The 13765-nt window shown below is 41.9% G+C and overlaps 1 long non-coding RNA gene across 2 annotated transcripts in view; it reads left to right on the top strand.

The window, feature by feature from the left end:
- Positions 1-9910: 9910 nt before the first annotated feature.
- LOC142852917 (uncharacterized) overlaps positions 9911-13765 on the top strand; it is a 29089-nt gene continuing 25234 nt past the window's right edge. The window contains exons 1-2 of one of the 2 annotated variants that reach the window (XR_012911023.1): positions 9911-11249; positions 11439-11537. This is a non-coding gene — a long non-coding RNA (uncharacterized LOC142852917). The remainder of the gene's footprint in view (positions 11250-11438; positions 11538-13765) is intronic. The other variant, XR_012911022.1, reaches the window with a different exon arrangement.

Consider the following 13765-nt stretch of genomic DNA (forward strand, 5'->3'; position numbering starts at 1 on the left):
TCAGACAATACAGGAGTCACACAAAAGGTCGCATTTCATTTCTTAAGTAAATGATTAAAAACAGACAGCTCACATGCTATAAATCTAAATAACTTGTCACATAGCAAGAAAGGAACATTTTTTTTTTCTCAGCCAGATCCCTTAATTGGTGGTTTGTAACTTGCAGCTGCAAAGAATCATTTTGTTAACTATCTAGAGAGGTAGTTCCTTTTTAAAAAAAGATTTATTTATTTACTTATTTATTTATTTATTTGCTGGGTGGTGGTGGCGCACGCCTTTAATCCCAGCACTACAGAGGCAGAGGCAAGTGGATCTTTGTGAGTTCAAGGTCAGCCTGGTCTACTAGAGCTAGTTCCAAGACAGGATCCAAAGCTACAGAGAAACCCTGTCTCTAAAAACAAAACAACAACCAAAAGATTTATTTATTATGTATATAGTGTTCTGCATGTATGTATCCCTCTTTACCAGAAGAGGACACTAGATTTTATTAGAGATGGTTGTGAGACACCATGTGATTGTCACTAACTGAACTCAGGACCTCTGGGAGAACAGCCAATACACTTAATTTCTGAGTCATTTCTCCAGCTCCCCGAGTGGTAGACTTATAAAGGATTTTAAAGAAGTTATATATAAAATTAAACTATTAAAGGGTATAAGAAAAATAAGGAAATTGTGTACTTTATATTTCTGAGTGTATAAACATATTAAACTAACATTTTGTGATTAACAGTCATAAAAGCTGGGCTTACTGGGACTCCATGAGCACCCTGGTTTGTTTGTTTTTTTGAACTGATTGATTTATTTTATATATATATATATATATATTTTTTTTTTTTCTCTGCTCCCTTCCTGCCTCTCCCCTCCCTTTTAATCCTCACCCAAGATCCCCCGCTCCAAATTTATTCAAAAGACCTTGTCTTTTTCTTCTTCCTGAGCACCCTGTTTGGTGTGTTGTAAATTCTTTAGCTCTGGGTACTATAAATTTCTTCGTATCCGCTCAATCGGCACTTCCCAAGACATAGTGCTTTAAATCTTAAAATGTGCTTTTCTGCCCTGTGTGTAATGCTTGAGCATAAAAGAGAAAACCTTTAACACTTTCTGGGGTCTATGAAGTCATATTACGTTCTGTAGCCCTGGCCAGTTAGAAAATCTTTTCCTGTGGTGTATCTAAACCAAAGCGTTTTTGTTTCTAGATTTCGGTTACTTGCTCCCTGTCACGTGCACAAATTTCAGGACCCAACATGAAAAAATAGGTAGTTGGTTGAACCTTGGGTCTTCAGGTTACAGACCCAGATCATAAAACTGAGGTTAGGAATTCGTGCAGAGTTGATCACTGTCCTAGGTTCTCAGCCAGACCTAGCAAAAGAGACTGCACAACAATTAGGCTGTTTTGTACTTTTCGCCTTAGTCCAACAGATCAGAGAGCTTGTTATGTGTCCTTGTGAATTGGGTTGCCTTTTCTGAGTATAGTTCATCTTAAAAGCCATTAGTAATGTACCTGGTCTGATCTAAAGCTACTTTGAAATTTTATATCAGTTAATCATGCACATCTGTCCTGACCGCTGTGGAAAATTTCACTATTTCCTTGGCGTCAGCCTGAGCTGTGATCTATAACAGGTCTTTGGGGGAACTTATAAAATAACCTCTGACATATGTAGCACTTCTTTGTATTCATTTTATTCATCAAAATTTTATATAAGATAACATTATTAAGCTGGACAGTGGTGGTGCATGCCTTAGAGGCAGGTGGATCTCTGTGAGTTTGAGGCCAGCCTGGTCTTCATGAGCTAATTCCAAGACAGGTACCAAAGCTACAGAGAAACCTTGTCTCAAAAAAAAAAACAGCAAAAAAGATAACATTATTGATATCAGTTAGATAATACAATTAAGGAGGAGTCATCTTTTTTTAAAAAAATATTTATTTATTATGTATACAATATTCTGTCTGTGTGTATGCCTTCAGGCCAGAAGAGGGCACCAGACCCCATTACAGATGGCTGTGAGCCACCATGTGGTTGCCGGGGATTGAACTCAGGACCTCCAGAAGAGCAGGCAATGCTCTCAACCTCTGAGCCATCTCTCCAGCCCCAGGAGTCATCTTCATGACCACCCACAGATAAAAATACCTGGTAGATTGTCATGCGATCATGACATAAGCACACTATGTATGATACAGTTTGAAATAACACATGTGGAGTAAGAGACAGAAGCATAAGATATTCCCGAGTCTTTGCTCTATGGCTTTGCCCGACGAGGTTTCTCATCAGTGAATTTCATTCTGTTAGGTTGACATCTTGAATATTAGTTATTATGTGCTGCTCCTTTGACAATGGTCACTGGCATATCATGAGCATTAGTCAGCAGGGGTCAAGGCACTAGGGAGGCACGTGACTTCTCCATGTTCAGTGAGCTTGTGTAGGTCGGTGTTGGCTTCAACAATAAGGCCTTTTGGAGAGCAACCAATAAATAGCCTTGACAATAGCCAGTGTTGTTTGGGAGTTCCCGTACAACCCCTTTGGCCAACAACTCAATTAAATGTAACTGATTCCCAGTACTGAAAACTTCATTTGGTGATGAGAGATGTCCAGCTGGGACTCTGTTCCCTTCTTATGTGACAATTTCATTGGAATTGATTACTTATATGTATATATTATAGGAAGTATCTACTGTATTAAGTTTTTTAAAATTTATTTATTTCATGTGCATTGGTGTTTTTGCTTTCATATATGTCTGTGTGAGGGTGTTGGATCCCATGGAACTGGAGTCACAGACAGCTGTGAGCTGCCATGTGGGTGCTGGGAATAGAACCCTGGTCCTCTGGAAGAGCAGTCAGAGCTCCCAACCGCTGAGCTGAGCTATCTCTCCAGCCCCATGTATTAAGTTTTTATACAACCTCTCCAATGGCCCGTAGTTTTAGATGTCCCTCCCCATGTTCCCTCACTCACCCCTTATCCCACCTGCTCCCTGTTTTATCCTCCCATTCCAGTCTCCCCACACCTCATGCATTCATGAATGTGTATTCTATTTCCTCTTCCTGGGGGGATCCATCCCTAGTCCCATAGTCCCTTATTCTATACATATATAGTGTAATCTATATATACCCATATATGTGCACATATTTATGTATCTCTATATATACCCATATATAGATAGACACATACAGATTATATACATATGTATATAGATAGGTATAAGCACATATGCATATACGTAATATATATATATATAACTTCTGTGATTATTTACATTATAGCTTCCTTATCAATGACTTAACAGCTAACATCCACATATAAGTGAATACATACCACATTTGTGTTTCTGGGTCTGAGTTACCTCACCGAAGACCCATTTTTTTCTAGCTCCATCCATTTATCTGCAAATTTCATTATTTCATTTTTTAATTGCTGAGCAATATTCGATTATGTAATTTACCACATTTTCTTTATCCATCCGCCTATTGATAAACATGTAGGTTGCTTCCAATATCTGGCCATCGTGAATAGAGCAGCAATGAACATGGTTGAACATGTGTTTCTGTAGTAGAATGAAGAGTTCTTTGATTATATGCCCAAGAATAGCATAGCTGAATCTTGAAGTAGATCTGTTCCCAGCTTCCTGAGGAACCACTACACTGATTTCCATAGTGGCTGTATATGTTTGTACTCCCCCATCAATGGAGGAGTGTTCCTCTTACTCCACAGCCTCGCCAATATGAGCTGTCATTTGTTTTATTGATCTTGGCTACTCTGACGGATGTAGGATAAAATCTCCAAGTATTTTGATTTACATTTCCCTGATGACTAAAGATCTTAAACATTTCTCTAAGTTTTTCTCAACCATTTGAGTTTCCTCTTGAGAATTCTCTCTTTAGATCTATACTCCATTTTTTAATTGGTAAACTTGTTTTCCTGATGTCCAGGTTTTTGAATTCTTTATATATTTTGGATATTAGCCATCTAGCAGATGTGTAGTTTGTAAAAAAAAAAATCTTTTCCCATTATATAGGCTGCCATTTCGAATGATGGTGTTCTTTGCTGCATAGGATTTTTTTGGGGTTTTTCGAGACAGGGTTTCTCTGTCAGCTCCCTAATTGGTGCTGGGATTAAAGGCGTGCACTGTAGTAATAGGGGAGGCGGGGCTGCATCCCCAACACCCCAGCCGCCTGCTCGGCTAGCTTTTGCCCCGAAATAAATACACGGACACTGTATTCTTTTAAACACTGCTTGGCCCATTCTCTTCTAGGCTAATTCTCACATATTAATTTAGCCCATTTCTAATCATCTGTGTGTAGCACCCCAAGGTGCGCTTACCGGGAAGATTCTAGCCTACGTCCATCCTGGGTCAGAGCTTCATTGCGTCTGTCTGCCAGGGAGCGGGGCATGGCGACTTTCTGAGGCGTCTGCTCCCAAGTGGAGAGCTGTGGAGTCTGAGCTCACTTCCTCTTCCTCCCAGCGTTCTGTTCTGTTTACTCCTCCCACCTATCTTCTAACCAATGAGGGCCAAGCAGTTTCTTTTTATTTAACCAATGACCTTCCTCCATCAGTGCACCACCACCACCCGGCTGATATTTTCAGTTTCATGAGGCCCCGTGTTTGAATTTTATCTTAGTGCCTATGGTATTGGTGTTCTGTTCAGAAAGTCATCTCCTGTGCCAATAAGTTCAAGACGACTCTCCACTTTCTCTACTATCATATACAGTGTATTTGGCCTTATTGTAAGTCTTTGATCCATCTGGAATTGAGTTTTGTGCAGGGTGGTAAGTATGGATCTATTTGCATTCTTCTATATACAGCTGTCTGGTTTGACCAGCACAATTTGTAACAGATGCTGTCTGTTTTCCAGTGTATATTTCCAGCTTCTTTATTAAAAATCAGATGTCCACAGGTGTGTGCATTTATGTCTGGGTCTTCTATTGATTCCATTGATCAAACTGTTTTTATGCCAATACTGTGTGGTCTTTATTACCATTGCTTTGTAGGACAACTTGAGATCCGGAATGGTGAGGCCTCCTGTAGTTATTTCAGTGTTCAGGATTGCTTGAGCTATTCTGGGATTTTCATGTTTCTAAATGAAGCTGAAAATTGTCTTTTCAAGAATGTGAAAAGTTGTGTTGAAGCTTTGATGGTGATTGCATTGAATCTGTAGGCTTCTTTTGGTGAGATGGCCATTTTTACTATATTAAGCCTATTGATCCATGAACATGAAAGATCTTCCTGTCTTGTGATATCTTCTTCAATTTCTTTTTTCGATGTCCTAAAGTTTGTAATTATACTAATTATACAGGTCTCCCATTTGCTTGTTTAGGGTAATCACAAGCTATTTTATATCACTTGAGGTTATGATGAAAATGTTATTTTGCTGATTTCTTTCTCAGTCTATTTGTCATTTGCATATAAGGGGGCTACTGATTTCTGTGAGTTAACTTTGTATCCAGATACTTTGATAAACGTAGGCGTTCCTTGTTGGAATTTTTAGAGTCGCTTAAATATACTATTATATCATCTGCAAATAAAAATACTTTGCCTTTTTTCCCAATTTGTACTCCCTTGATTTCCTTCAGTTATCTTATTGCTGTAGCTAAGACTTTAAGTCCTGTATTGAATAGGTTTGGAGAGACAAGTACTGTATTGGATAGGTTTGGAGAGACAAGTACTGTATTGGATAGGTTTGGAGAGACAAGTACTGTATTGGATAGGTTTGGAGAGACAAGTACTGTATTGGATAGGTTTGGAGAGACAAGTACTGTATTGGATAGGTTTGGAGAGAGAGAACAACATGGTCTTGTTCCTGATTTTGGTGGAATTGCTTTGAGTTTATCTCTACTTAAGTTGATGTTGGCTATGGTCTTGCTATAAACTTCCTTTATTGTGTTAAGGTATGTCTCTTATACACCTAATCTCTCCGTTACTTTTATTATGGAGATATTTTTGCCGGATTTTGTCCAAGGCCTTTTCTGCATCTAATGAGATGACCATGTGGTTTTTGTCTTTTAGTTTGTTTATATGATGGATCACATTTATTTATTTACCTATGTTGAACCATCTCTGCATCTCTGGGATGAAGCTTACTTGAATATATATATATATATATACTTGAAGTGTTCTTGGATTAGGTTTACAAGTATGTTTGTGTCTATGTTCATAAGGAAAATTTGTTTGTAACTCTATTTTTTGGATCTTTGTGTGGTTTAGGTATCAGGGTAACTGTGACCTAGGAAAAGAGTTGGGCAGCATCGCCTCTGGTTCTATTTTGTAAGAAAATTTGAGGAGTATCAACATTATCTCTTTTAAAGTCTAGTAAAAATCTGTACTAACCATCCTGATTTTTTTGAGGAGGGGGCTTGGGAGAATTTTAATTGCTGCTTCTATTTCATTAGGAACTGTGCGTATGTTTAAACTGAAGATAAGCAATTAGTTATAGATTGTTAAAAAGTGTGCTAGGCATAGTGGCACAAGCCTTTAATCCCCAGCACTCAGGAGACAGAGCAGTTGGCTCTTTGTGAGTTCTAGGTCAGCCTGGTCTATTTAATGAGTTCCAGGACAGCCAGAGTTGTATAATAGAGAGAGATTTCTAAAGCACCCAAATATAAATAAAATAAAATGAAATCTATCATCAAATTTCACATATATAGTTGAGTACTTTTAACTACAGTAACAATGATATACATTAGACTTCTAAAATTTATTCTTCCCAAATAACTGAACTTTTGTACCATCTTAGTCAGGGTTCTATTGTTGTGAAGAGACACCTTGACCGCAGCAATTCTCATTACTTAACTCCAATGCTTAAAGGACAGCATTTAATTGGGTCTTGCGAGCAGTTTCAGAGATGCAGTCCATTGCAGTCATGGGGGGCAGCATGGCAGCATGCAGGCAGACGGCCCTAGAAAAGTTGAGAGTTCTACCCCCAGATCCACAGCCATCTGCAAGAGAGAACATCACTGACCTGGTGTGGGCTTTTGAAACCCCAAAGCCCCCCCCCCCCCCCCCGTCTCCTGAGTGACACACAGCCTCCAAAAAGGCCACACTTTCTAATTTCTCTCGTGTAGTGTCACTCCAGAATGACCAAGCAAACAAACATATGAGCCCTTGGGGGCCGTTCCTATTCAAACCACCACACACTCTTTAACCAACATCTCTTCATTTTAAGAAATAATTTTCAGTCTTAAACATTTCTTTGTCAAAAGTATTTATATGGAAGGATAAAAAGATAATGTCTAGAGTCATATCTGACACATATTCTCTTGCTGAATAGATCACTGAGATGCTGGGACCAAAGCCAGCAGCTAACGGTGTGCCTGTTCCCAAGCCACATGAGGCCCTTCTAAGGCGAAGACAGGAAAGTGTGCTAGTGGCCAAGCAGCAGGCTGCATGCTTGGGAAGATGGGTTCTGACAGGCTGGGATCCCACAGCATCAAGCAGGAGATGGAAGCGAAGGAGAATTGTCACCTGGAGCAGAATCAGGTTAAGGTTGAGGAGCCCTCGGGAGCATCCACATCTTGGCAAGACTCTTTCTGAGAGGCCACCCTACTCTTACATGACCATGCTACAATTTGCCATCAACAATACTACTTGTTTTAGGGAAAATGGTTTTTGCTGACCTTAAATTTGCCCATATAACCAAGGATGACTTTGAACTCCTGATCTTCCAACTGCTATCTTATACCTAGGTTTTGGGTGTGTACCACCATGCCTAGCCAAGAATGGTTTTTAGTAGCAAAGAGTGTAGCCCAGGATATGAACCCTGCACCACAGAGTGCATTCAAGGCCACCTCATCCCCATTCATGAAACCCACATAATGCTCTTTTTCATTCTGCTTTTTGGCCTAGAACCCTTCTGGCCATTTCAGAGCATCTAATACATACTTCTGTGTGACTGACGGCAGCTTCATGAAGCTCTCTGTCCGTTTGTCTTTAGCTGAGAGTGTGGAGTTAAGATGCTCCTTCAGGTTTTCATCTGTTAGTTGAGGTAAGCTTGATTGGCAAACACATCTTGTTGGCACACAGTGGGCAAGACAGTTGTCTGCCAGGACGAGGATCTGAGGGACACTTCAGTAGACAGCACTGGAGCTGTGTGAGCAGGGTCCCTGTCCTGACAGCGTTTTCTCTTACTGCAGTACTCTTACTGCAGTACTGTCTGCTCCCAAAGGACAACCCCCTTCTGACCGAGGCGACTCTCCCACAAGGCCAGGCAGGAGACCAACGTGTTTGCCCCGACTACATAGCTGGCATGTCTCCTTTTGCGGAAAATGACATCTCCAGCCTCTCAGCAACCCTGCAGGTCCAGGAGAGCTCTTTAGGAGCTGGGCAGAGATGCTTAAACCCCAATACTTCCAGAAAGAAGTTTGCAAAGAAAAGGTGACGTTGCAAGCCCTGCAGGCAAAGCAGATTGCAGATGGATGCTGAGGAGGCCTGGAGTACCATCCCCAGTATCTGCTGCAAACATGCTACACAGAAGCAGTCCTGGCTTCTCTGGACTGGCTGAGACTTTGTGCTGTGTGGAGTTGCAGTGTAATGTGACTACCCTGTCTGTGAGCATCCAGAGCCCAGATTCAGACTTGGCCATGGGAAGGGAGCTTGAAGCAGAAAGAAGGGTGCCCTGGAGCAAACACCGAGCCTTAAGTTCAAAGGAAGAAATATCCAGATGGTAATCTTTTTTCTAACAAATTTGATGACCAGCTCAGGTGCATTTAAATTCTTGTATCTTTGGTGGACATGGATGCTAACATGACATATGCTTGAGAACCAACTATATAGTTTATTTTTGTCAGAAATTAAGAGCATTCTACAATAAAATTAAATTTGTTTTTTAAACTTTCTTTTCCCAAAATAAGAGAGTCCAGTCATCCAGGAAACTCAGTCTAGTAAATCTCCATTGCAGCCTTTTATTTGGGTCCACGTTTGACTAACATTTGGTGTCTTTTTACATACAGCTGTAAAGTATGCATCTTCCAGGGAAAGGGTGGTCATTTACATAACTACAGTGTATTAATCAAATTCAAGAAAATTCCTTCTATTGACTATTTACTTGGTCAAGGATGGTTCATTTACATCAGTTGTTTATTGTTTTTACAGCTGCCTAGTACTCCATCATGAAAGTTACCAAGTAGTTCAGGGCATGGAGGAAATGATATCAATGTTGGGCTTCAGGTGACTTGACCAGATTGTCATTGTTAGTATCCAGACACACCCTGGAGCAGGCCATGGCCTGCACCCCGCATTGCACTTGCCTGCATAGCAGACAGTACCCTGTCCCTGTAAGACACAAGCTCTGCCCACCCCTTCTCTCCTCCTTCTGGTAATTCTCTCTCCCTCTCTCTCTCCTCTGTCTCTCCCATTCTCTCCACTCTTTCTATTCCCTTTATCTCTGTCTACATGGTGTATTCTGTCACCGCTGTGGTCCTCACCCGCCATGGGACCTCCCAAGGTCCCAACTCACACTGCATAATAAGAACGAGATGTAAGCTCAGTCTGTACGTGCATCTAAACAGTGTTTGCACTTGCGGGAATGCACTTGTGAGAATAAGATGAATGCTGGGCCCATAGGGGCCGGCTGAGGGGCTGATACCCACCAGGAGCCTAGCATGCTGGAGGAAGCAGAGGCTAGAACCCGGGCACATCACACCCTGCTTCCCCATTTCACCTCATTCCTCTGAGATACAGAAATATAAGGCAGCATTGTATTAATAGCTTCACTTTGTCTTACCATTTCATTGTATTTACATTTAATAAATAGTCAGGGCAGTGTTGGCTCACTCCTTAATTCCAGCACTGAGGAGGCAGAGGCAGGTGGATCTCTCTAAGTTCAAGGCCAGCCCAATGCACACAGAACAAGTTCCAGGACAGCCAGGGCTACACAGGGAAATCCTGTCTTAAAAAAAAAAAAAGAAGAAGGAAAAGGGGAGCTGGAAGATAGCTCAGCAGGTTAGAGCACAGGCTAGGTCACTCAGGAGGCAGAGGCAGCCAGGGCTACATAGAGAAATCCTACCTCAAAAACAGCACTGGTTGCTCATTCAGAGGATTCCTAGCACCAGCACTGGGCTCACAACAATCTACCTATAGGGCCCAGTCATGGTAAGTTCAGCAGAGTTTACCATAAGGCAATACTTGGTTCTAAGAAAGACCATCCAGGAAGGGACCATCGAGAAAATACCTAACACTCCAAAGTCCAGCACTCACTCATCCCCTGTGTATGTGGATGGAAGGTGTACTCCAAGGCCAAAGTATTTCATGGCTGGTGTATGTGTTGAAACCTCTGTCATCAGTTGTGGCTTGAATCTGAAATGCCAGTTTTGAATGTTTGCTTCCTCGCTGGTGGTGCTGTTTTTGGGAACCTGTGGAGCCTGCAGGAAATAGAGCCTCACTGGTAGAAGCAACAAAGGCAAGGGCTTTGGGGGTTACACCTGCCGCTGGCTCCTGCCCTGAACTCTGGGGTCTCCACCACGTGTGTCTCATGCCATCACCTGAGCTGCCCTACCATGCTCTCTGTGCACTGATGGATGGGACCCTCAGGAACCACGAACCACAATAAGTCTTCCCTGAAGTCAATTCACTCAGGCTTTGTGGTCACAGCAACGTCAGAAAACTAACAGACCCTGCCAGCACACTTCCCTGACTTCAGCAAGCCATGCTAACTGAACAGGGGACTCTGCACTGAATGTAGCCAAGCCCTGACATTTCCTTCACATACTATACATTCTTGCTCTTGGCTGGTGCGATCTAGTAGAAGCCAGAGGACAAGGGAGCTTGCTTATGGGCCTGGAGCATGGCAGAGAAGGGAAGAGGTTGGGTTTGGCATGTCAAATGAAAGGAAGCCAACCCAACCCAGCAAAGCCAAGAGTATTAGAAGTAATCCTTCACCTCCAATATTCCGACTCTGGACAGCTTCCGTTACTGGCTAACTGCTTTAGAACTATTCTTATGGGAAGCGATGAACTGGACATCAGGTGTTTGGGACAGAATTCTGCCTACATTTATACTACACAGTGTTGTTTACTTTTATTCACACCTGTATAAATATCGGTGGTTTACATTTTACTTGCTAGTGTCTTCTGAAATTGATGGAGACACCACCATCCTCATTCTTGTTTTATCCAGGGAGAATACAGTCTGTTATAATGTTTTGATATGCCCTCATTTGCATGTGGCCACTGAACCAACCTGATGTGGACTTGACCCAATTATTTCAGCCATCTTCACATTGGATTCTCATCACCGTGCCATCATTGAACTGAATGATCACAGACACCGGTAAGAGGACTTTACCTCTGTGGGATGGGCTTGGCTTTGCATAGCTGCTCACCTTGCATAGAAATGTCGGCCTCAAAATCAGCTGAAAATCACGGGAAGGGTGCTACTGACCCACTCAAATTCATTCCATTTGAATTTTCGGGTTGCACTGTTATGGGCTTTTTTAAACAGTGCGATACGATGTGACAGGTGCTGAAATCAGGGCCGTGTGTCTCTGGAAGAGCAAATGGGTGACAATCTCTAGATCTGAAGTTCACAGGAACACTGAGTCAACCGCGCTGCTGTGAGGTGAGAGCCATATCTGTGCCTCATGCGTTGAGAGAGAGAGAGACAGAGAGAGAGAGAGAGAGAGAGAGAGAGAGAGAGAGAGAGAGAGAAACGGAGGGAGGGAGGGAGAAAATTTTGACCTTGATAGTGACTTTTGTGAAATAATGGGTAATACCCAAGAAAGCTTGACAGCCTAGTTTCTTTCCAATAATAGTTAATCTCTAATATTTCTAATAATGAGCTTTTGTTATATTATTACATATTGCATTATTTATATATTGTATTTATTCAGGATTTAAAGAATTTTTAGCTTTGGGAAGAGACTGTAGTTTTCGTAGCCAGATTATTTTAAGATTGGGAAATTTAATTTTTTTAGCCTGTGTGTGCGTATGTGTGTCTGTGCGCGCGCGCGCGTGTATACCATTTTTCTTCTGAGACAAGGTTTCTCTGTAGTTTTGGAGCCTTTCTGGGTTTTTTTTTTTTTTTTTTGGTTTTTCGAGACAGGGTTTCTCTGTGGTTTTGGAGCCTGTCCTGGAACTAGTTCTTGTAGACCAGGCTGGTCTCGAACTCACAAAGATCCGCCTGCCTCTGCCTTTCGAGTGCTGGGATTAAAGGCGTGCGCCACCACTGCAGACATGTATACCAAGTCTTAAAGACTTGTTTAGGGGCTGGGTAGCTAGCTGGGTGGGTAATGGGCTCGCTGTGCAAATGCACACACATAAAGACGAATATGGTAGCATTGGCCTAACCCCAGGGTTCTTATGGTGAGACGAGAGAACAGGCAGCAGAATCTCCAGAAGTTTGGGGACCACTTAGCCTGGCACTCGGGATGCACAGAGCAAGAAGCCCTGACTCACACAGGTGGGAAGTAGGACTGGAGAGAAGGATCAGTAGTTAAGAGTATGTACTGCTCTTGTAGAGGACCAAGTTCTGTTCCCAGCCTTCATGTCATGCAGGTTGATGTTCTATCTCCAGATCCAGGGCATCCAATGTCCTCTTGTGGTCTGTTTGTACTCACAATCACACACACACACACACGCACGCACATACTTAAATTAATTTTTTGAAAGATGCATGGCAAAGATTGTCATTGAAGCTATATTCTGACCTACACATGCCTGACTCACACTCAGGTACAGGAGTACAGGTCACACACAGACCTGCACATGCATGCACCCACGCCCATATACAGGGGTACAGTCACACACAGACCTGCACATGCATGCACCCACACTCAGATATAGGGGTACAGTCACATACAGACCTGCACATGCATGCACCCACACTCAGATACAGGGGTACACGTCACACACAGACCTGCACATGCATGCACCCACACTCAGATACAGGAACACAGATCACACACAAATATCGCTGACACACAAAAAGATAGGCAATAGTTGATAATACTTCAGTTTCTTGTTATGGAATCCTGTTGGTAGAAATTTACATCTCCAAAATGATATTTATATTACTGTTTGGAGTAGGTGGGCCTTCTGTCTATGTGTTACTTTCGTTGGTTAATAAAAAAACTGCCTTTGCTTTTTGATAGGGCAGAATTCAGATAGGTGGAGTAGACTGAACAGAATGCTGGGAGAAAGAAAGCAGAGTCAGGCAGATGCCATGACTCTCTTCTCTGAGACGGACACTGGTTAGACTCATAAGCCACGGTCAAGTGGCAATACAGATATTAGAAATGGGTTAGATCAATATGTGATAGTTAGCCAATAAGGCACTGGAGATAATGGGCCAGGCAGTGTTTAAATGAATACAATTTGTGAGTTGTTATTTCGGGTGTTAAGCTAGCCATGTAGGAACCGGGTGGGACAAAAAGCAGTCCATTCCCCTTTTACAACAACTGATTATAAATATTTGTTATGTGGCATATAATACTGTATTTATTATAAGGGTCACATAATCTACTTGAATATTGAGTTAAATCAACCGATTCATGGCTGCTCTTTCTTCCAAAAAAAAAAGAAAGAAAGAAAGAAACACTAGTAATTTTATAGCTTATATTTCAGGTACAATTTTATCACTTTTTTTTTTACTTTGCCCAGTGGAACCCTCTAGTCACAATTTACATGCCTTCTCATCATAGAATCTCTAACGATAAAGAGTGAACATTGGTCTCCCAGGGTCTTTGTATAGCACGAAGATACACATTTCTTCTTCAAAAGCAGTTTAGAGGCATGCTCTCACTGTGTAGCCCAGGACGGCACCCAACTGGAGTTGCTACACTCTCACCC

Source organism: Microtus pennsylvanicus, chromosome 6 (assembly GCF_037038515.1).
Source record: "Microtus pennsylvanicus isolate mMicPen1 chromosome 6, mMicPen1.hap1, whole genome shotgun sequence".
In the NCBI taxonomy this organism is placed as follows: Eukaryota; Metazoa; Chordata; class Mammalia; order Rodentia; family Cricetidae; genus Microtus; species Microtus pennsylvanicus.